Source organism: Phyllostomus discolor, chromosome 3 (assembly GCF_004126475.2).
Source record: "Phyllostomus discolor isolate MPI-MPIP mPhyDis1 chromosome 3, mPhyDis1.pri.v3, whole genome shotgun sequence".
NCBI classification, from domain to species: Eukaryota; Metazoa; Chordata; class Mammalia; order Chiroptera; family Phyllostomidae; genus Phyllostomus; species Phyllostomus discolor.
The window spans coordinates 202,650,806-202,676,093 of NC_040905.2; the positions used below are offsets into that span (position 1 = coordinate 202,650,806).

At 44.2% G+C, this 25,288-nt stretch overlaps 1 protein-coding gene across 1 annotated transcript in view; it reads right to left on the reverse strand.

The window, feature by feature from the left end:
* Nucleotides 1-18,193, reverse strand: part of BRINP1 (BMP/retinoic acid inducible neural specific 1) — a 378,646-nt gene extending 360,453 nt beyond the window's left edge. The window contains exon 1 of the mRNA XM_036022140.1: nt 18,109-18,193. The gene's annotated coding sequence lies outside the window, so the exon portion shown is untranslated. The remainder of the gene's footprint in view (nt 1-18,108) is intronic.
* Nucleotides 18,194-25,288: the final 7,095 nt, after the last annotated feature.

Sequence of the window (25,288 nt, forward strand, 5' to 3'; positions counted from 1 at the left end):
TGAAGTTTGAAATAATCTTGGTAATTCAGATGTTTAAAAACCAGATGGCAGTGGGTTTTGGGTTTTGATATCCTGGCTCTGTTTTTATAGGGGATTTAGTAAAATACAAAAACCGTATCATCGATGTCATCTCCCAGAATTTGCTGTCTTGCCTTTCACAGTGATCTTTAAAGGACTCATTTACCACGACATCCAACATGTGCAGCTGCCACATCCCCATGAATAATCACTGAATCTATGTTAAAGGTCTTTGCCTCATTTGTTACTGATTCTGTCATGTGACCTCTATAAACCACTATAAATATGCACAATTAATGTTCTCTGAGGATATTTTAGACAAATGTGTCTTACTCAACCACTTATTCATTATTCAAAATAAACTAGTAAAATAATCTGTGTAAACACAAATAAGTGGACTTCCTCTTTGGGGAAGTCCCAGCTGAAGGGAAGAGTGTCACCTGTGCGCAGTGCAGTCACCGGAGTCACTGGAGGCTGGGAAGTCACAATGAAGCTATGACACAGAGGGACACAGAAGAGTGTCAGAGTACAGGAGGATCAAATGGGTTGTATGGACAGCCATCACTCAGCTCTGTGGCTTCTCAGAGAAGTGAAAGCTTAATGAGAATTTGGTATCCAAGACATCCCTCATAGGCGAGGGAGCATCTGAACAGTCTGGGAAAACAAGTATGTTTGGATCGACAGGGCATTGGAGCTGCGTATGTATATGATGGCAATGGATGGAGGTGGGCTCATGCCTGGCTGCTGAGAAATGGAATCATTTCTGATTTGGAGCTCCAGAAGCAAAAGCAGCATTTCCCACCACTTCTGTTTACCCACCTAAACATCGTTAAACAAAATACAGCGCTTCAGAGATATGGTTGCTGTGAACTGTAGGTAGAGATCTCTCTGTTGTTGCCTTCTAATGATATTTCCCTAGCTCCTTTTCCTGAGAATGTTGCGTGTGACTTCATACTTGCAGGGTCCACCCAGATAAGCTGTCAAAGGCTAGAGCTCTGCTGGTCTAGTGATACCTACCTGTAACTCAACTACAACCCATCCTCCTCAGGTCCGGTCTCTGCAGCTCACATACATGCACACACACACACACGACTTTATGGATTATGGGGAGACATACTGTACAGATGACTGAAGTCCCTTTAGTTATCTCCCCTTCTCCACCTATTTTCCCAGTAGTACTTGTCACACCACCCCGCCACCATTGGCACCGACCCCATTCTGTTAGTCTCTCTCCCAGGACTCTTCCTCCTTGTCTTCCCCTCCCCTACATGTGTCTCTCCTCCAGATTGCACTATTACTTTCCTTCTGAGAATGTATTTAGCCCTCCCTCAGCCTGGCTTCTCCATTTTGCTTTCTCACCCAATATTTCTAATCAGCAAATTAAAGAGTCTCCTCTTGAATCCATTCTCCTCATAAAAAGAGTAGAGGAAGGGGACATTGTAAATATCACTAAAAGGTAGTCCCAACCTGGTAAGTCCATGGTTTCTTCTATGGCTCAGTTTTCAAGTTCTTAAGGACCTAAGGGTTTTCTTCAAAATGCTTGCTATCCCTTCCCCTTAGCCAGTTAGAGCACGTGATAAACTATATTTACCAATTGCTACCAATACAATTGGCTTTTAGCTGAATTGAAGGCAAGGGGTAAAGCACACTGTCAATTGCTGTCATTGCAACCTTGATGTTGTAACCACATGGGCATGGGAAAATGGGGTGCCAGGAGACACAACAGATCAGAAATGTCACAGTTCCTCATTTAGGGATACAACCCTGAGATTCAGAGACACTTTCCTGGTTGCATGGCTCACAGCTTCATATAAAGAACAGGCCAGGTGTGCCACAGCTGATGATCAGAACAACTGTGTGTGTGTGTGTGTGTGTGTGTGTGTGTGTGAGAGAGAGAGTGTGTGTGTGTGTGAGAGAGAGAGAGAGAGTGTGTGTGTGTGTGAGAGAGAGAGAGAAAGAGAAAGACAATGGGGTGGGGTAGAAAGGAGTGAATAAATTTATACAGCCATATCTGACTACCACTACAAAACACTGTATAGTATAGTGTTGTAATGGCCTGATCAAGGAAAAGAAACATGTATTAAGATACATTCTGTCCGTAATTAAATCCTCCCAATTATCCATTGTTATCCCCTTTGTGCAGATGTCTGAAATGTGGCTCAGAGAACTCAGATAACCTGCCCAAACTTGTACAACACAAGATCTCTTTGACCCTTGAGTTCATGTTCTGTCCACTCTCCAACACTGTTTTCAGAGTCCCCCACAAACCCCCCCGCACCCACTGGCAGCTTTGCATTTCAATGAGGCAATTGGGTTGAGGTTGAACAGGGAGCAGCTATTCACAATGGCACCCCAGCTAATCTCCACCTGAGCAGTGGTCCACCATGTTCTTTCTCGGGTTCAACAGACCCAACACTAAACACACCAGCTCAGCCACACCAGCTGGAGGAAACACGCAAGAAGCCAGCGTGTACTTTCTCTTTGGCCAGCTCTGCAGCCTAATCCTCTTCTGTCCGAATGCTGGGATCACACGCTCCCTTCTCCCCCACCAGCCCTGCCTCAGAGGATAGCAGCACAGCTGGAAAAACAGATAGGTCTTTCTAACCTTCTCATGCGTGTGCTGTGGGGCCAGGTAGCTCTATAAATATGGTAATGGCTTCTCAAGCGTGCTTCGACTGGAAATGAGACTGTGAGGCAGGCAATAGGATGTTCCCACCAATACCTGCCATGGCAGCCTTGCTGGAGGGGACTATGCATCTGAGCTTCAGGGGCAAATGCATGCTCCCCATCCCCCTTGAATAGATCCCCTCTCCTCCTCCTCCTCCTCCCTCCCAATTAATCACCTGGACCCACCTGTCCCCTGATAGCACTGATGACATCACCAAGGGAAGAAGGCAAGCAGCAGCTCATGTTTAGTTTATTACCAGGAAGCCCAGACTTGTGATATAAAAAAAAATACACCAGCAACAACACAGCTACACTGATGTGTACAATGGGGAAGCAGCTTGACACTTCCCTGCCGAGCAAAACGACAGCTACAATAAAAGCCAAACGCCTGCTCAGTCTAAACAACCGTGCGCTCAAAGACGCTCTGCTGTTACCGGCCTTTGCCCAGCTCTTTCTTCCCTGAAGGCAGTAGACAGTGACCACAGCCCCCACCCCCGAGTGCCCTGGAAATACAGTCTGTGGAAATGGTGGCTGGGATTCTAGAGAGACTTTAGGCAGAGCTCTTAACATGACTCTAGACCCTTTCTTTTCTGTCACATGAAAATAATAATGCTTTATGTCAGGTTGTTAGATGATTCTGAAATCCTAGTCGAGGCTTCTGCCTCCTCCATCCCCACCTACTCTTTCTTGTTAACATGACCTTTCCTTTTTCAGGCAGCAGCTAGACCACCTGGCTTGCATTGACTCAACAAAGGGAGAGTGGTGCGGGAGAGAAAGGGCTTTTGGAGTGTCCAAAGTCTAGGACCAGGCCGGGGATTACATGCTGGGTTCCTGAGACATTTTGTTGTGTCGTCCCGCTGGTGCCTGTGGACGCCTTCTCAGAATAACGTCGCTACATGCAGAAACCACAGTGCGAAACAACTTTATGAGGCAAAATCCTGACTCATGTACAAATATAAAATGAACAGGTTTTGAGGCTTTTATTTAATTCAATGAATGGAGAAATCAGGAATAAGTTACAGACCTGTTCCAAGGAGAATTTACAAAGCAGACACGTACAAAGGCAGTCAGGAAGGCTGACACGAATGTGTTATCACATGTGCCACTTGCCTGGAACTGCGAAGGTCTAAAAGTACAGAGGTTAGGGAGGCAGCAGGACTTAACTGTACCTCTCTGGGACAAACTATACCTCTGTGGACAAGAGTTACCTCCATTACTCGCAGTTTTCCTCAACTTTCAGAGCTGTAAAATAGCTCAAAGGCAACGAAAGGTGAGAACTAGAGAATCAGATAACCAGAGGGTGTGCCGGAGGGTGTCTAACAGTCCATAGGAAACTAGTCATCATTTTTTGCCATTTCAAAGTTTTTAAAAATAATTTTTCCTGACAAATAGATACAAACGCAGAGGAAGCCAATTATACGGAAATACACTCATTAAAATGGTTTAAAATTTTGTGATACAGTAATACACAGAGCTCCTAATACCCTTGGAATGTTCTAAGTGATGAGAATAATAAAGGTGTCTTTTGTTATGTTAATAAAGTTACTTTTAAAAGTCACCTAAAGATAGGGGCTGGTTGCCAGTGGAGCCAAGTGACTAGAGAATTGGAATTTTCGGCCTCACATCAAGATTGCCAGAAATCTCCCAGAAGGTAGGAAGAGATTGCCAAGGGAATGTGGTCCTACCGATACCTTGATTTCAAACTTCTAGCCGCCCAATCTGCGAAAGGACAAATGTCTGTTGTTTCTAGCCACCGCTGTGGTGGCACTTTGTTACGGCAGTCCTAGCAAACTAACAGAGATGCTTCGTAGAAGAAGTGACATTTGAATACATTCCATTGTTCCAGCCAGGAACACGAGATTTATTTGCCCAACAGATGTGGACCAGAAGGAATTGTTTCTTTAGTTTTTCTAGTATTTACAAGCCTGCATATTTTATATACACGTTGTGATGCTCAGCTTCCCTTACGAAATGAAAACAGCCCTGTGTCCTGTGAGCTGGAATTCAGTGGAGGCTGTGCCTTCAGCTGCATCATGGGGTCTCGGGGGGCGGGGGGCCTGTTTCCCTGTACTCTTACGCCTGCCCTCCTCACTCTACACTCCCTGCCTGGCATCGATCGTGTAATAAATGCGTGAACAGGGTCTAAGAGTTTAGCCAGAAGAGAGTTCAGAACAGGAGTTTCTGAGCATCTCCCCGGAGCCCCAGTGAGCGGCACTGACTGCCACCTGTCCTCCAGAGCCCTGGCCACTTGCCTGTGTCAGTGTCAGTGGGGGATGGAACCGCTCCCACTATCTTTAATTAAATCACCACTCTCCAGACATCCCCTTGGTCTGCAATTTATTACCCTGCCCTGGATCTTGTACCCTTGCTGCTGAATTCCAATGTGATGGATCTCGAGTCCCTTACAAGTTCCACAATTTGCTCTTTAAGTGGAAACGTTTACATTTTGATTGCCTAATATGGTTCTATCATTTTTTTCATCCAGCAGGACGTCAGGGCCCAGTACAGCACTCAGAAAAAGTAACCCAGGCCTCACTGCCCTCCTTCACCAAGACAAAGCTCAGGCCAAACCTAACGCATCTGAGACGCCTTCCACAGCGGGTATGGGAATACCCAGGACAGTGTGAACATCCCAACTCAACATGGAAACAGAGGTGGAAAGACTTGGATCTGGACTTCAGCCTCACTACTTATTAGAAGTTTGGGCAAATTACTTGATCTCTCTAAATCTTATTTGTAGGATGGACATAAAAACAGTCTGTGGGGGAGGTAGTAAAGGGTCAAGGGGTTCAAATGTGTGGTGAAGAAGGAGATTTGACCTCAGGTAGGAAACACACAATGCCATATACAGATGACGTATTACCAAATTGTACACTTAAAACCTATTTAATTTTATTAACCAATTTGCCCCAATAAGTTTAATTTATTTTTTTATTTTATCTATTTTTTTATCCTTTTTATGGTTGTTTGAATATAGTTGTCTCCATTTTCCCACCACCATTTTCCCCCACCCCACCCACCTCCACCTCCCACCCTCAATCCTACCCTTCTTTGGCTTTGTCCATGGGCCCTTTATACATGTTCCTTGATGAACCTTTCCTTTCTTCCCCCGTGATCTCCCTCCCCCTCCCCTCTGGTTACTGTCAGTTTGTTCTTTATTTCAGTGTCTCTGGGTATACTTTGCTTGTTTGTTTCTTTCGTTGATTATGTTCCACTTGTAGGTGACACCATATGGTATTTGTCTTTCACCGCCTGGCTTACTTCACTTAGCAGAATGCTATCCAGTTCCATCCATGCTGTTGCAAAGAATAGGAGCTCCTTCTTTCTTTCTGCTGCATAGTATTCCATTGTGTAAATGTACTACAGTTTAATTTAAAAAAATAAGCCTGTCACACAGGATTCTCATAATGATTAAATAGGTGCTGAACACAATGCCTGGAATGTAATAAGCACACTTTAAAGTTGGCTGTAGCTGTTACTATAATTGTTAACTGTTACCAATTTCATGAAATTGCAGTTGCTGTTGTTATTATAGCAGAATGCTCCAAATAGGGTCCAAAAATTCAACTGCATAAAATAGAGGATCACATTATTGTAAACTTTACAGAGAAAAACTTGAGTAAAATTACCATGCAGAAGAGTAAACTTGCCTGTCATATTATATCTAAATTCATGTCATCACGACATGTGTTTTTTACAGTGTTTCTCTGAAGTGCATTTACTTTGCAGAAGAACTACACCTGTTTAGCACCAGTTGGAGTCTCAAGGCAGATCCAGTATCACAGGAGAGCCCTCCCTGGTCATTTGCAGAAGCCCAGAGCTGAGCATAGAGCTGTGAGCAATGGCTTGAGTCAAAGATCATAAGGAAAGATCATACTGGAGGGAGCATACAAGGCATCAAGATAGGGAGATGTCATTTGGGATGGCATGTCAGGCTGATGGAGATATAAGGGATAGGACCACTGAATAATAATAATCAAGGTGACAGATAACCCTCCTTCTGGGAATTTGGGTAGCTTGTGTTCTCTTTAAATAGGAAAGCAAACAAAGCAGGGGTCCCACCGCTCCATTTTCTTCTATAGTTATAGCTTTCCACCTGAGAACTGCAACTTATCTATGCAAAATATGAAGCCATGTCAACACCATGAAGGATCTTAACTATAAACAGACCAATACAGATGCAAGGCAGAGTCATCTGTCTCCCTAAGGGACAACCTGTTTCATGTCACTCCTCTGATCGGCAAGCTTCAAGTGTTCCCTGTTACCAAAAGAGCAAGGTCCAAGTTCCTAGGATGTCCGCATGCTGCCCAGATGTGGGAAAGATAAGTGTGCAGGAGAGTGAGGTAGCAGCCAACAGACCTGAAATGCTGTGTTTCCTGTATCAGAGGAAAACTGACCCCTGTCCAGCCAGTCACTGGTCAATGATCTGGGCCTCCTCAATCCATCTCTTTTCTTCTCCTAACACACCCATTCCATCCAAGAATCAATCACACACTGAGCTCTTATCAATGGAACTCCTAAGTAGCTCTTGGACATGCCCACTGTTTCTCTTCCATTCTCTTTGCTACTGACATTGTCCAGGTCTAAATTACAACTTGAGTGCCATTCAGATTCCAGATCTCTCCCGTTTCTCCCCCCAAATCCTCCTTCATATTCATTTTCAGAATGGGAAAAACTCTGATCTGATGTGTGCGCTGAGAGAAAGTGACGGGGAGGAAAAGTGTGTCCACGAGAAAGAAGGCCTGGCTAGAGAAAAGGCAAATACTAATAATAGGTTATTTTTTATTGAGTGATTATTATGTATTAGGTGCTGTGCTAAATGCTTTCTGTTCATTATCTCACTTAGTTCTCCACAACTCCCATGCCACACACAGACAGGTGAGGCTTGGAGGGTGTGGTAAATGAAAGGCAGCTGTACATTTTTTGTTGTTCCTCCCATTGAGACATGGAGTCCAATTGCCCTGGCTTTCCTCCAGGCTGTCTTCAACAGTTGTTCCACCAGGACAATGCAGCAGAAGTGGCGTTCTGGAACTTCCAACACTAGGTCATGGAAAGATTTTCTTAGAATATCCTCTCTCTAAAAGCTTTGAGGAACTATGTAAAAAGTCCAACAACACTGAAGTGGTTACTCAGTGAGAAGCCCAAACCACAGGGACAGGTCCTGGAACGCAGGGTGCCATGTGCAGACAGACACAGGCTGCGGGGCACTGAGCCATCAGGTGGGTGAGTGAAGAAGCCCTCTGGGAAGTGGGCCGTCCAGCTGAGGCCACACAGGTCCAAGGTGAATTGCCCAGCTAGGCCCTGAGTCCTTGATCCACTAGACTGGGCTCAAAATAAAGTGGTTATTGCAAACCACCATATGCTAAAACATATAACCTGAACAGGGAAGTTAACTCACTTGATCAAAGTTACATAGATCTTGGAACTGAGTCTCAAACCCACGTGGTGTGATCCTAGAGTCTGCACTGTCAACCAAAGGACTATATACTGCTTCCTCAAGTGCAGAATGTTGGGTAGTAGAGTTGGGAAAGTCAAATGCCCAGAGTGAGGCAAGAGAAATGGGGAAGAGGCCAACATCAATCAAGGAGTTTCTGTGTAGAGTCTTTGTGCCAGAAATAGGTTTTCTAATTTAATTCCTGAAAAAAGAAAACCCAAAACCACTGAAAGCAGGCATTATTACCTCCATTTAATTGTAAAAAGCAAAGGAAAAAGAAAAGCATGTTTCAGTAGAATTTGCCCAAGTCCAACATCCAGGAAGTTGTGGAGATGGGTTTTAAACTCAGGTCAGAGTCCAAAGCCGTTGTGATCACTGTCCCGGGTGGCCTGCTCCCGGAGTGAATTCAGGAGTGGATCCCAGGGCTGGATCCTCCGGAAGGAAGACATTTGTGCCCACAAAGGCAGGTTTCAGCTCCAGGTAGGCAATGAGCATGCTAAGGTTAAGAGTGATTTATACCACTTCAACATCAAAAGACAAAACTTCTAATTAAAAGAAGTGAGAAAAAACTGCCAGAGATGGAGCAGGGAGCCCACACCATCTGACAGTTTCAATTTTCACTGACAGCGCACTTGCACGGATTGATATCCTTTTCTTGCCGGCTCACGAGAACCACTGGCTTCCATAAGTCATCTTCCGAAGTCACAGGTGACTGCTGTTTTAACCCTGGCCTTGCCAGAAACTTCGGCGGCAACGATACCCACTATATTTCCATGGTCACTACCTGCTGTGTTAGAATCTATGGAAAATGCCTGCCTCTGTACTAACCCATTTAACTCCCACGAAACCCTATGGGGTAGAGGCTACTAATATTTCTGACTTAAAGGTGACTGGATGAAGTCCTGGCAAGTTAGTCTCAATTGCTCAAGATCATGAGGCAAATATATGTCAAGGCTGGAATTTCTCTAATGTTTGAACCCAAACACTTATATCACAGACTAACCATCTTCACTGGCAGAGACATAAGGCTCCATACTTTTCGCTTTGCCACGCTTAAAAAAGAAGCTGGAGACACAAAAGAATCCTGTAAGTCAGGGGTCCCCAACCAGTATGTGGCCTGTTAGGAGCCAGGCTGCACGGCAGGAAGTGAGCAGTGGGAGAGAGGAAGTGAAGCTTGATCTGTACGTACAGCCCATCCCCATCGCTCACTCTGCCACCTGAGCTCCGCCTCCTGTCAGATCGGGGAGGCGTGAGATTCTCACAGGCGCATGAACCCCACTGTGAACTGCGCATGCGAGGGCTCTAGGCTGTGCGCTCCTTATGAGAATCTAACGCCTGATGATCTGAGGTGGAGCCGAGGCAGAGATGCTAGCCTAGCACTGGGGCGACTGTAAATACAGGTGATCATTAGCAGAGCTTCCGCATTATGGTGAGTTATATAATTATTTCATTGTATAATGCAATGTAATAATAATAGAAATAAAGTACACAATAAATGTAATACCTTTGAATCATACCAAAACTACCCCCCACACCCCTGGTTCGTGGAAAAATTGTCTCCCATGAAACTGGTCTCTGGTGCCAAAAAGGTTGGGGACCACTGCTCTAAGTTATGTGCATGAGTATATTGCCCTTGCATTATAAAGACCAAGAAGAAATGAACTCAGAACCATCCAGCCCATCAATGATGGCAATAACAGCTAATGTTTATATCATACTTACTATGAGCTAGGCATTACTAACTACTTTAAATATATTACTTAATTTTCACAATATAACAATAGTGATTATAAGCCTGATTATTATTCCCATTGTAGAGATGATGAAATTGACACAAGCTGGGTGTCACTAACATCACACAACTATTAAATGGAAGCTCAGCGATAACACCCATCCCTCCCGCCTCATAGTCTAGAGTATTTTTTCACTCCACCCACCACATCCTATCATATGTCTGTCCTTTACTTAAAGAAATAAAAAAATGCAGATGGGTTATTAGGCTGAGGGCCTTGGGGACTTGACATTAAAGCACTGGGATATTGAATGCCTTAATTAAGAAGAGAGCCTATTTAGGGTAGGGCCAAAGTGCAAAATTTAATGAAGCACTCAATTTTAGGAACAGCACTTGTATGACCCTGATGACAAGAGGAAGTCCTTCCTCACATTTTGACTCTCGGGAACCTTGATCCCCAGGGTGAAGGGTCATCCTGGCTTTGGAGCATATTAGTGTTGCTCTCAAGAGAGTCATGAAAGATGTCCTGTGGGGGCTGTGATGGGAGATGTCATTAAACATATCAATTTATCACATCATATCACCAGAAATATGCACGCCACTATGGGGGAATTGCAGGAGGAACATTTCTTTTGGACGTTCAGCACTTACTTACTGAGTGTCTTTAATTTCCCCAGCACTCCTGATACAAAGAGAACCCTGATCCTTCCTCTGGAGGTGAGAGGTAGAGAAGTCCAAGTCCTCCACAGAATCACACCCTGAGCACCATGCGAGCACTCGAGTGGAGGTATGTGTGCAAGGTGCCTGGAGTGCAGAGAAGAGCCCAGCTACATCCCTGAGTGTGGGGAGGGGGAAGGACAGTCTGAGCCGGCACCTGCACCATGTGAGGGCTCTTTGATTCTAGCTAACTCAAGAAGATACCAGCAGCAGCAAAACAAACAAACAAAAATTATTGGAAGGATATAGGATTGATCCCTGGTCTTGAAAAAAAAGAACCAGACTGTTCCAGAATGTAGGAAAGAGGAACAAGTGGACAGCCTCATCAGAATGCCTTAGACAGAATGGAGCTCCAGTCATTTATCCAGTGAGTGCCACTCTGCACAAGACTCAGATTTTCAGACAGTGTCTGAATGGCCTCCTAGGTCAGGAGTCCAGTCTCTGGCTGGAAGAGGGCACATATTGGTGTGGCAAGTTCAGTTCAGTTTCAAAAAGGGAAACCAGGTGCCCTCATTCCCAGGATGAGGAGATGCTGAGCAGGCAAAAATAGATAGCTATTCACAGGGTGGAAGGAAGGAAGAAAGAAAGGGAGGGAGGGAGGGAGGGGAGAGGGAGGGAGGGAAGGAAGGAAGGAAGGAGGGAGGGAGGGAGGGAGGGAGTGAGAGGGAGGGAGGGGGAGAGAGAGAAAGAAAGAAAGAAGGAAGAAAGAAAGAGAGGGAGAAAGAAAGAAAGAAAGGAAGGAAGGAAGGAAGGAAGAAGAGAGGGAGAGAGAGAGAGAGGGAGGGAGGGAGGAAGGAGAAAGGAAGGAAGGAAGGAAGGAAGGAAGGAAGGAAGGAAGGAAGGAAGGAAGGAAGGAAGGAAGGAAGGGAGAGAGAGAGGGAGGGAGGGAGGAAGGAGAAAGGAAGGAAGGAAGGAAGGAAGGAAGGAAGGAAGGGAGGAAGGCAGGCAACTACACTAGTTTCCTAGGGCTACTGACACTAAGTCCCACATACCAGGTGGCTTGAAACAACAGAAGAAATTTATTCTCACAGTCCTGGAGACTAGAAGCTTGAAATCAAGCTGTCATCAGGGCTGTACCCCCTCCAAAGACCCTAGGGAAGAATCCTCCCTTGATTCTCTCAGCTTCTGGTGGTTCCCAGCAATTCTTGGTGCCCCTTAGCATGTAGCTACACACTCCAATCAGCCTCTGCCTCCATCATCACATGGCTTTCTTCCCTTTGAGGGTGTCTTCTGTCCTGTCTCTTCTTAGAAGAGCACTGGCCCATTGGATTAAGGGCCCACCCTAATCCAGTATGACCTCATGTTAACTTGATTACATCTGCAGAGGCCCTATTTCTAAATAAGGTCACAGTCACAAATACTGGGGGTTATGACTTCAACATGTATTTTGGGGAGGATGCACTCAAACTACAGGAGCACTCAGGTGGAGAGACAGGACTGTTAGAACTTCACTGAAGGACACAAAATGCTCAGGGAACAGCGACATATATACATGGCCAGAGACAGGTGCCTGGGAAAACCGGGGGCCGAGGCAGCCTGAGAGCAGATCATACAGCATGTTTGCTGCCCGATGGAGGCAACTTACCCTTCATGTTGCAGACAGCGGGGACCCCATTTTTTCATCCAGGGATTGGCACAATCCGATCTGTGTCTTAAATGACCTTCTGGAGGCATTGTGGAGAAGGGTGAGAGGGAGCTCAGCAGAGAAAGGGAGATAACTTAGTGGCCTGGGAGACATGTAAGCAACGATTTGGGCTGACTGAGGAGTGGGCTAAAGGCAAAGCTAATTTCCCCTCACAATGGCTTCTGAGAGGACCCTCATGGGCGGGTGAGGACACTGCAGGAGCAGCTCCCATTCTGGCACCTGGAAGCAGACATCTCTCCTGCAGGACCTCAAGGACCTCCATCAAATCCTCCTGCTCCTCTCCTTTGCCTCCTCTTCTTGCAATGACCTTCAAAACTCTCCACCCATCCCCATTCAATGCAAAGGTAACATGGATTGTCCTTCCTCTAATCTAACCCCTCTGCTCATCCATCCGGGCTCTTCTTCTCAGTGCCTCCACTCATCATGGCTTTTTGAAGTGTACTTGGGAAAAACGGATGTCACGAAGCAAGCAGAGGAAAGAGAAAAGAATCTGAGATGTGCACCAATCAGCTTTTCTTTGCTTCGTCCAGATGGGTGCCTGATGGAGCCCAAGTCAAGGTTCAGTCTCGAGCACCCCAAAGGTGCAGAGTAGGCGAAGGTCAAATGTATGCAGAGATGTTGAAAATATTACAAAGCGGCTTCCATTAAATCAGAGACTAAAAAAGGGACTTAGCATTTAGAGAAAGCATTCCTTGTTTCACATGGGTAGAAACTGGGGTTTGGAAAGATTCAAAAGGGAGGCTCAGGTTACTCCGTGAGCACACTGCTTTGCCGAACTTGGACCGCTAGACATGTTTCCTGAGACCCTTGCAAGATTTGGGTCACCTGTCTCCGCACTCACCGATCCAGACATACTGAACTTCTTTCTGTCCCCACAGCACACCCTGCTCTCTCTCAGTCCCATCCCTCCCACCCCATCACCCTTAGTCCTTCAGATCCCAGGTTGGGGGTGACATCCTCCAGGGCTCCCCTCTCCTAGCTCCTCCTGTAAACACTCTTGGTATGACCAGTCCTGGGCTTCACCCACCTCAGCCTGAGGAATGTACTCACAATAGCCTTGCCATGGACCTTTGAGCCAAAGCTGGGCACAGTCACCTTTGCTAACTCCTTCCCCTTCCTGGGCCTCAGGTTTTCCGTCTCTCAAATGAATGGTTGGGCTGTAATATTTTCTGAAGTGTTTTAAGATGTCACATAAGGAGGAAAAGATTCTAACTCAAAAACCACTGGATTAAAGGAAGTAAATCGAGCTTCTGTGTTGCAAAACCACTTCCCCAAACGCTGATCCTGTTTCTGTGCCCTGGGAAGCTCCAAGAGGGAATTTTGATTGCTATTGTTACTATTAATATTACTAGTGTTAGTGTTTTTCTCTCCCCACTCTGTATAGAATTTATACTTTCTTATTGTTTACTATACATCAGACTCCATTCACTATTCTAAGTGCTTTCTAAGCATCAACTCATGTAATGATCTTAACATACTAGATGAATTATTGCTGTAACTTTGTAGATGAGGATACTACGGCAGGGAAAGGTTAAGAAATGTGCCCAAGATGACACAGCTGGAAAGTCAGAGAGACAAAATTCAATTCAGGGTGGCTGGGCCCCATGCCCGTGCTCTTAACCACTGGATTACGCTGTTCTATTTCAAAAACTGATGTGCCATAGGGCACATACAGACAGGAAACGTCTTCGGAGTCTCTGAAGTTCTCTGAGACTTCACTCTGGAAGTTTTCAGACACTATTCAAGGAACTGCTGTGTTGCCCTTACTATCAGCATCATCCACCCATGGCACTGACACCTGTGCAGCCTCTGGGACTGGGCACCCTAGGCTGCCAGCAGCTGTCCAAACAAAACATGAAACAGGGGTGGAATGACCACCATAAAACCTCCTCTCCTCAAAGTTTGATTCAGCCAGGCTCACCCCGTCCACTACCCAGCCCCCTACCCCCAGGCTGTTGGGTCCCAGCATGCCTCCCACATCATCGCACCACATGGGTTAGGACGCAGAGATGTGCCAGGATAGCTCAGTGAGGAAAAGAGATGCCTGTTCTCTGTGTCCTTGACATTTCCACACTCATCCTGTGAGAGCAGAAGACACGAGTCCGCCAGCCCCAGCAGGATGCCAGCCACCCCAGAAAAAATGTCTGAGAATCTGTAGAGGCTTCTAGGAAACCCATTCCTGTGCCCACCCTTTGGTGTCTTCCTCTGAATCTTTGCTCAGCTGCTACTTCTGCATTGTTGGTCCCCAGACAAGGATTTGAGTGATCTCAAGAAGTAAAATTATCTTCAAGGACCTTGGGGATTGTTTCACTCTGTCCCATCAGGTACACACTGGGAGACTGAAGCACACAGAGTGGGAAGGGACTAGGACCTTTCTGAGCTGGTGGCAGAGTTAGGACCACAGCCAGAGTTTGCCGACTCCCAGCTCAGTGTTCTTTCCAATACTACAGTTCTTTCTGAGACTGCTCAGGAGGGAATGAAGAACAATTGGTCCAACTGTCTCATTTCACACATGGGAAACCGAGGTCCAGGGAGAAGAAAAGACATCCCAAATCATGATCCATGACCTTGCCTGGGTGATTCCTGCTCACACTCTTGCCTCCCGAGACCGAGTGCCATGAAAACAGAGTCCTTGCTGGCTTCGCCGCCACACCTGGGACGTGACTGACGCACAGCAAGTGCTCAAGGAGTAATAGTTAATGGAAGATGCGTCTAAGAACTAATGAATAAACACAGAAAAATGAATAGATGAAGGAATAAATAAATAAATTCACTTCTCTTAAGGTCTTGGTCCCAATTGAGAAGAAATGCCTAGGGATAGTAACACTTCCAAGTGTGTTCACTCCTGATACCAGAGTTCAGATCAGCTTCCCAAGTCTTTCTCAGCATGTGACATGATGAACAGAGACCAAGCAGTCGGCATCACCATAGATCTGGTAGGATGGACCGCCATACAGGTGCCATGTTTACCTTTCTCTCCAGGTTACAAAGGTCTCTTCAGACCCATGATCTCATTCATCCTCAAGACAGCCCAGTGTCTTAAGGTACATCATGCCCACTCCACTGACAAGAAAACTGAGCATCACAGAAATAAAAGGTCTATCCCCTGGCCACTCAGATGCCAGGGCAGAGTCAGGCTTGGAATCCAGTTTCCCTCTTGGCCTTGCTGTGCCGGAGACTGTGCTGAGGCTATCCTGTGCACCATTAGACCAAGAACAGCTCGTGCTTTTTCCAAAAAGGAATCTGGAAACAGCTGGTGTCACTGCACTGGGACCCTGTGGGCTCAGGAAGGATTTAAACTACAGCTCCAAGGACGGAGCTCATTTCTCACTCTGTCGCATCAGGAGCGGCCATCAGCGCCTGCAGCAGGGAGCCTGCCCGTCATCCACTCACACCTCCTTCTCGCAGGTGACAGCCCCACCGGCAGCTCCGTCCCACATCTGATGCCAATTTCTTGGAGACAAATGGTGGGACTTTTTCTAAGAAACTAAGATCTGCTGTTTGTTCAATCAGTATTTGTTGAGCTCCCTGCTGTGTGTACCTGTATTTGCTAGGGAGTTTGGGGAAGAAGAGAATGAACAGTCCTATTAACTGCTAAGCATGACACTGGATGGCTTATATACATTATCTTCTTTATTATCATCTGTTGTTGCTGCTCCTGTTGTTATTAAGGGTGCCTTTTATTGAACATTTATGCTGTTCCATAATTTTACCAGGCACTTTGCATTTCTTATATAATGATGATTATGACTATATAGGGTTGAACAGTGCCCCTCAAAGTTCATTCCCACCCAGAATCTCAGAATGTGATCATCTGTGGGAATGGGGTCTTTGCAGACATAACCAAGTTAAGATGAGGGGATACTGGATTAGGGTGAGACCAAACCCAGTTACTGGTATGCCTTACATGATGAGGGAAGTTTGGACAAGTACTCAGAAGCCTTCCTGCCAGCTCCGAATACTCAGTTTTTACATCAAGCAGACTCATTAAATATTTCTCCAGGTAATTTCAGTTGCATGCTAAAAGGAGATCTATCAGTCACTAAGAGTTAAGTCCTAGTTGATTGCAATTTACTATGTTCTGAGCAACACTGCAAGCCTTTTACTTGGAAATAACTAGTTTGGTCTTCACAGTCATCATATATCTGTTATGGCTCATTTTTACAGCTGAATAAACTAAATACCTTGCCCAACATGACACAGCTAACGGGAGGCAAAGCAGAGATGCTAACCCAGATTTAACTATAGAGCAATGAAGAGCACACATTTCCCTCTTATTTACTTGTGATCTATGTCTACCACTTATCTCTCCCCAAACTTCTCAAGAGAGGGCCATGCTGGTGACCCTCTTGCATTGTCTAGAAATGTGCCTCACACTTGTCAGCTGGATCATCAATCCCAGTTGAGTGATTAAACACAAAGCGTTTCTCATCTGTGAATTGTGAATGAGCATGCCCACCACATTTAAGGCCTGTGAGAAGGCAATGAAATGATCCACATGAAGTGTCAATCTTGCAACCAGGCAAATAGCAAGTGTTAGCTGCGGAAGCTGCATGAAACACAGGCTTATCCTCAAGGAACACATCTTTGGAAGGTGATAAGCTATTTGGAAGGAAAAGTTGACTACAAGACATAACCAAAAGCTTCCTTAAAATTAGATAGAAATTTGATTACAATGATGGTTGCACAACTCTGTAAATTTACTAAAAATCATTAAATGGCACACTTAAAATGGCACATTTCATGGCATGTAAATTATATCTCAGTAAAGCCATTGAAAACAATAGGATGGAGGGACTAATGGGAGAAAGTGGCACTGAGGTCCCTATGAGCTGGGCCATTCTGTCCGCAGGAACCTACAGATACAAGCCTGATGCCTGAAATTTGCAAGGGTCCATGAGCTCTGAGGGAAGGTGAGGAAATATTAGGTTCAAAATACACCCAAATGCCAGCTGTATAATCAAAATCAGCTTACACAAATGCAGCCTGCATAATCAAAACCCATTGTTTAATTAAATGTCTCTAAAATCTAACATTATTATTAACTATGTCAACTATGGGTCTATCTTGAGGATTTTAAGGAAATATATTAAGTGTGGAGTATGAAGGTATTTCAAAGAGTGTCCCAAAGTAAGAGTGGCCAAAGTCTACAAAACCTTGCAATGACCCTCATTATAAACACAGTCCCATCCGAATATACCATGAATTTTTTCAGCATAGTGCAGAGGTCAGCAAATTTTTCCTGTAAAAGTTTAAACTGTAAATATTTCAGGCTTCATGGGCTATCTGGTCTACATTGCAAGTATTTGACTTGGTCCTTCTAAACTGAAAGCAGCCATAGACGCTGTGTCAATAAAGGCGTATGGCTACATTCCAGTAAAACTTCACAAAATGAACAGCTGGTCAGATGTGGCCTGTAGGCTCAGTGTGCTGACCCCTGGCTGAGTGGCGGGAAACTGTGCCAGTGTCAGGACACCGTGCTGGAGTTCTCCCGGTTCCATGACTCTCCCAGCACCCCAGCTTCCTCTGGTGTCTCTTCCTGAGCACGACCCATGAAGGCTGCCCCTGCCACTGTGTCTATAAGACTTTCTAGCACCCGCGTCCCCACCAACTGGTTCATTCTCTGAGTTTCTCATGATAAAATCCTAAGGCAAGCCCTGACTGGTGTGGCTCAGTGGATGGAGCGCCGGCCTGTGAACCAAAGGGTCACTGGTTCGATTCCCAGTCAGGGCACATGCCTGGGTTGTGGGCCAGGTCCCCAGTAGGGGGTGTGCAAGAGGCAACCACACATTGATGTTTCTTGCCCTCTCATTCTCCTTCCCTTCTCCTCTGTATAAAAAAGAACGAATAAATAAAATTTAAAAAAATTCTAATGCAGGAACCCAGTTGGCCTACCTCATCTTGAGTCAGCACAAATCACAGGTCACTGCAGAACATGAGATGTGTTGCCTTCCATTCCAGGGTCCACCTTGCTTAGTCAAATCATTTGCTGCCTGGAGTTGGAGAAAAAATGAGGAAAAAGGTTAAGCCTAAGACATGGATGTTTAGGAGATCATCTTTAATTCTCCCCGGGTTGTATTTCCCCTTATGCCAAGAGGCCCTAAAATTAAGCATATAAAATATGAGCTTTATTAGGATGAAGGGCTGCTATCATTCAGTTGTGTTTTCCTTCAGTGGCTTTAGGAAGTCACACAAGCTCTCTAAGTTTTAGTTTCTTCATCTATAAAATGAGCACAATAATTGTTTTGTTAATTGTGTATGCTGAAAAAGAGAAATGCAGTGGATACTTACTATGTAGCTGCTTCTCTTACTATTATAAGGATAATGCTGTCTAGCCTATTTGGATAATGTAATTATTAATTTGAAGTAATTCAGTTAAACATTTATTGAGTATTGACCATGTACATGAGTGCCATCATTCATGAAATGTCTCTCAGAAGCGTTCAGCCTAGACACGTGTCTGAGTTCTGCTACCGCTATTATTGTTGTTATCATTCTGTGTCTGGTGGATTGGCTCCAGACAGCTGGGCCGACACTGCACAAAACAATCTGACTTAGAAATTCTTGGCAGGCAGGCAGGCAGAGCCAGAGCCCTGCAATGAAAGTAATACAACCCTAAATAGATATCCAGGGGACTTTTCTTCTATATTAAACTATTGATTTTTCATAAACTAAGAGTACAAAAGGCCAGTGAAAACAATTGAATCCCAGAGCACAATGCCAAAAAATGAGACAGCTCTTTGTCCCTTGTTGGCCACTTTCATGAAGTGACTTTGTTTTAGAGAAAAGATAAAACTCCTTTATTTCTAGGAAGTAAATGGAAAAAAGGAAGGAAGAAAGGGAGGGAGGGAGGAAAGGAGGGAGGGTATAGTCTAAGAAATGACATTATAAACTGGAAGACAGGAAACCTAAGTTCTAGCCTATCTCAGCCACTGAGCAAATTCCTCCCTTCATTTCAGAGATGGGGAGGTGAAACTTAATGCTGTTTGGATAGTTTAGGGCTCCGTTATGGGAAGAAGACAGGGAGGACAGAAAGGATGAATGATGGAAGAGAAGCTGAGAGAACCCACAGTGGACTGATGAGGACAGTACCAGTTGGACTTCATCCTTTAGCTTTACCTGAATCCCCACTGTGATCCCAGAGAATGTCCTCAAGAACCTTGGCCCCTGGCCAGTAGGGAATCCTAGTAGTGGCTACTGAAGCTTGTTCAGTTGGGGGAAGAAGTCTTATTTGATAAAAATAATGCAAAGTATGAATAAAATTTCTGGACCTTGGGGGTGCTGTGCAAGTGAGAAACTCTGAAGTACAAGCTCATAGCTTCAGGGCAAGCCCTACTCCACCCTGGTTGTACACCTTGGGTGGAAGAAATGGGGGAGGCCATTCAGGGAAAGCTGTGGTCCATTTCCCTCCAAGATTGGTACCCCCTCCTATCTCTGCAGACTGAGACTGAATGGTACTCACTGAGCATCAGTTTGGCACTCCACATGCACAGGCTCATTACAGTCTTCACTGGGAGTGGAGATCATGGTTTCCACTTCATGGAGATGTTGGAGGCAAGTCACTCCAAGAACTAAGCCTAGCATTATTTATAGACTAAAAACAAAATCACTTTTCTACTGCTAAGACATTTTGTTCATGACAGCCACATTAACTTGTCATTTGTTATATGCCAGGCACTGTGATGAAGTTTATATATACAGTATCATTATTTACTCCTTATGACAGTCCCAGGACATAGGCAGTCACGTTTGATGTGTCATCATTCCAGCTTACCCCTGGAATCAGGGTAAAGAAGTAGAGTCTTGGCCACTACCCTTCCCAGACACTGCTGCTCACCCAGCCATGGTTTATGGGCCAGGAGCTCAGACACATTCAAGGATCTGGGACCATCTGTCCAACGTTAGCACATGGGCAGGCCACAGAAGTCATCTGCTTTCTTCCTTCCTTGTGGAAGGAAGAGAATGAGCTTTTGGAGGGCTGGCATTGTGGGAGGAAACTAAACATCCAAGCAGATTCCATCTGTCCACCTTGGGCCCTAGTGCCATTGCTGTGTTCCTTCCTCAGCCATGACAATCCCATCACGTGTCTTTACTCCTCACTGACCCCGAAACTCTCGCTCATGGTTAGATGCTGAACTCAATCCTTACTGCTTCCAGAAAGGCTGTCCTCAGTATTATAGCTGTCCATGAACTCTCTTCCTTCTGACATTCTAGAATATTCTTACTTTTTAAAAAATTTATTTTAACATACATGAGGGCTCTGAGCCACATTTACGAACGAGTTCTAGGGCTTATTGCAGCAGTGACTCAAGGTGTCATTATGATTGTTAGTTGGGGTTACTCTAAATGCAGACCAAGGAGTAAGGATTGGAGTACAAGTATTTCATTTGTATGGGGACATAAAGCCAGTAGGAGAATGGGGAGGTGAGATGGGGGAAAGGAAGGCAACCCATAAGAGGTAGGATCCTGAAGAGTAAGCTCCCTGTGGAAATTCATGAAGCTAGCATAGATTTCAGAATTATCCCACCCAAGGAGCAAAAAAGCTGGATATAGGCTATGTACACAAACTCCTGTTAAGCATCATGCAGTGGGTTTGTTTCATCCTGCTGTGTATATGGGAAAAGTGGGTTTCAAGAGAGAAAGATCTCAGTTGAAAGTCAGGCCAGGAGCAGTGAAGTGGTCAGGGAGAGGGGAAATGGGCAGGACACCAAATGCATCTACCATGTGCCTGCCTCTCTAGCTTATCTCTACAGTCAAATATTTGAGCCACAAAACAGAGGTGGCTGAGGAAATGAAACAACCACTCATCACACATGTAAGTTGTTAGCACATCTAAGCAATTAAAAAATGTTGACTGTCATTATTTTTTTTCCCAACCAATACTAGATCTATGTCTGAGAAACTCAAGGCACTTACACTTCCTCCAAATGGGAAAACTGAGGCCCAGAAACATCTAAGGACTCCTTCGGAGAAGTGAGACAGTTTAGCACTGGAACCTGTGTGACTCTCTCTCCCAAGAGTACAATCCAAGGTCACAGAAGTCCTTAGATCAACATGCCCTTCTTGTAAAGGCCCTGTTCTACTTGATTTTACACAGCTGTGAAGTGACTTCATCAGTGATTTCTTATTGTCATTCCTTCTAAGAGATAGTGGCTAACAAATTTGCTTTATTTATATGAGGGGAGAGGACAATTACTTTCTCCTTAGTAGCTCAATAAACAATGATTTTACTTAGGACAGGATGCTGGGTGCGAGTTGATCTTGCATAAGCAACTTCCTGGCAGGTTTTGAGCAAGCTCATGAGCTTCTTTGAGCCTTGATATGTTTCTCTTTCATTTTAAGGATATAATTTAAACAAAATTTACATTTAATTAGGTGTACATTAGGTGTACATTTAATTAGGTTACATTCATTTTAGGTGTACATTTTTATGAGTTCTGGCAAACATGTAAGGTCATATAAACACCACCAGCATCAAGACATAGATATTTCCACCATCCTTAGAAGTTCCCAACCCCTCTCTATATTCTGTTCCCTCCCCTGCCCCCCAGTGCCAGGCAACCACTTGACCTGATTTCTGTTCCCATAGTGTTGCCTTCTCCAGAATGTAATGTAATATAAATGGAATCATACAGTACGTAGCTTTTTGCTTCTGACTCCTTTCACCTAGTATCATGCTTTTGAGATTCTTTCAGGTTGTTGCTTGTATTAGTTTTCTGTTTTTCATGGCCGAGTAACATTCCGCTGTGCGTAAGCATTACAATTTGTTTATCCATTACTGTCATGAACATTGGATTTTTTTCCAGTTTTTGGTGATTATGAATAAAGCTACCATAATCATCCTCATATATGTCTTTGGTGGGTATATGTTTTCATTTCTCTTGGATAAATACCTAGTTAAGTGGAAATGGCAGAGTTGTGTGGTGTTCTGAACTGAATTGTGTCTCCCCGTAAGTCATATGTTGAAGCCTTAACCCCTAGCACTTTACAATGTGCAACTGTTTTTGGAGATAAGGTCTTTAAAGAGGTGCTTAGTTAAAATGAGACTGTCAGAGCTCATGCTAATCTAATTGGATTGGTGTCCTTGTAAGAAAAGGAAATCTGGACACACAAAGAGCCATCAGGATGTACACACAGAGATGACAAACCATGTGAGGACACAAGGCGAAGGTGACTAATGTGCAAATCCTAAAGAGAGGCCTCAGGAGAAACCAAACCTGCTGACACCTTGATCTTGGACTTCTAGTTTCCAGAACTGTGAGAAGATAAATTTCTATTGTTTAAGCTACCCAGTCTGTGGTGTTTGTTATGGCAGCCCTAGCAAAAACAAATACATATTAACTTTATAAGAAACTGCCAAAATGTTTTCCAAAGTGGCTGTACCATTTTGCATTCTCAGAAACAATGTAAGACTCAGTCCCCCACCCCCAATCCTACTAGTCTTAGTTTTTTTCCCCATTTGAATAGCTGTACAGTGACATCTAATTGTGGGTTTAATTTGTATTCCTTTCATGACTCATGGTGTTGAAATTCTTTTTAGTGTTTGTTGTTGTTGTCATTGTTGTTGTTACCATAGCTCTTCTTTGGTGAAATGTGTGTTGAATTTTTTGTCAATTTTTAATTAGTTTATTTTCTCATTAATGACTTATGAGAGTTCTTTCCATACTCTAGCTACAAGTTTTTAAAATTGGATATTTCTTTGTCCCCTCCCTATGCCTTGTCTTTTCATTTTTTAATGGTGATTTTTGAAGAGCAGTAGTTTCCATAAAGTCCAACCTATGATTTATTTCCTTTGGTGACTCCTGCTTCTTGTGTCCTATCTAAGACATCTTTAGAGCACCAACGACTTTTCTGCTCTGCTCCTCCGTGCCTTAATTTTCACAGGGGCAATTCCTCATTGTTGAAATCATGCAGTTGTTCAGCTCTATGGAAGGTAGGGGCAGGTGAGTCTATATACGTCAGGGATGAAGGAACAGGCATCTTCTTGGCTAACAGACCTAAAGCCATGGGCGTAGCTGTCTTCCATCATTGTCATTAAATGGCGGTATCTTGGTCACCTGTGCCAGTTTCATCTGAATCTGGAGCCAGGCATGGAACAGAGAGACACAACGTGCTGAACTCCCTCAACCACCAACAGGAGACAGTTGTGAATGGTTGGAAGAATGCAATGGAATTTCATCTGGTAGGTACTGAGAATCGAGAGAAGTGAGGTGAGAGATGAGGCAAGAGCCAACCCAGAAAAGCTTTGGACACAACAGGACAAAGTCTGTCCTTTATCCTAATGTCATTGAAAATCTACCAAAGGGCCTTGATTTGTAGTTTAGAAAAGTCATTCTGGCTTCAGTGTACTGAATAAATTAAAAGGGAGTAAGACTAGAGGGAGGGAGACCAGTTAGGGACTGTTGGAATAATCTTGACAGGAGATGGATTGACAACTGAGGGTGGGGCAGTGCCAATGGGAGTGCAGAAAAGTACAGAGGTTACCTTTAAATCTATTATCTGGAAATACTCCAAATGCCTCATAAACTCTGTCCTTAACAAAACAAAGAAAAAATGCTAATTGCTACTATTATTGTTAAAACATCCTGGTTCCTCCTTTCCTGATGTATTTATCACAATAGCTAATTATACTCCCAAGTCATGGTGCCCAATGGGCAGGATAAAACTACTGGCATTTACATAGCTCCCATCTCTGGAAGGGAAGAGCATGGCTAACAATCAACAAACCACCCATACCTTTGAGACAAAGAAATTTCTCTTCCCACATTGAAGAGCTGCAAGTTGAACAGAAACTGCAGGAAGTATATTATATGTAATATTATTTTCAATATTATTGAGACTTACTATGTGCCAAACACACCTTAAATGTTAGCTCATTTAATTCTCATACCAACCCTGTTGATACAGATATGACTGTCTCAACCCGGAAGCTGAGAAAACCAAAGTGCGGAGCTAGAGTGACTTTTGCAAGGCTCTGCAGCTGGGAAAAGGGAACAAAGTGGGGATTTGAACCCTTTGCTCCTTTGGCTCCCTGATATGTTATTCCTGGCCATTGAAAACACTATGCTTCCCATCAATATGTCATACTCACACAGACAAAAGTACTGTAATATCTTTTGGAGACATAGAACTAAAATAACTTAAGGGGATTAGCATTCTTCTGTCTTGGTGTTGGGATTTTTACGAACAACTTTATTAGCATTCTCCTTAGGGAAATATTGATATTTTTAACTGATAAAGAAAATGCATGGGTATAAAGAAATGGTGCCTTGTCGGAAAGCCAACAAGAATCAATCCATAAAATTTTAAGACAATTAAGAGAAATGAATTGAGACTGGAAATTGTATTTCTTAAGGGAATGAAACCATCCCCTGGTCTTAACAAGGGAGAAAATGATTTCTATTTGTATCCATGGTTCTTAAATAGGTGACTTGTTATGAATCTCTTTTAAAATATAAGGGGCCGTTATAGACTGTCTTTCCCACAAAATGCACAAAATACAAAATTTAGTATATAATTTCAAGTATTTTAAAGAACTCTCCCATGCCTCCTATCTATAAACCCCTGATCCCAAACTATTATGCAAATATAGATATTCAGTTTATGTTGCTTTTAAGTGAAAATGCAACACACTAAGAATCAGAAAATCTGGGCTCCAGTCTCAGTTCTGCCCAGTTCCCCAGTGAATCATGATGACCCAAACTCAGTAACTTACAAGAAAAGCATTGTTTCTTGAGTGTCGTGGGTCAACTGGGGAGTGGCCATTCTAGGCTGAACTTCACGGGGGAATATCTATTCCCCAGGGTTCTCATTCTTTCTCTGGAACCAGTGGGCTAGCCTAGACATATGCTGCTGATGATAATGACAGAAATTCAAGACAACAAGCAGAAACACATGGGACCTCTTAACACTCATGCACAGAATGAGCACACTGACCCACCTGCCATGTTCCATGGGCCACAGCAAATCACACAGCCAAACCCAAGGTAAAGGAGTGGGGAAATACACCATATTAGTTTTCTATGCATTGCAACAGATCAGCATAAACCTCAGTTTAAAAGAACACGTTATCCCA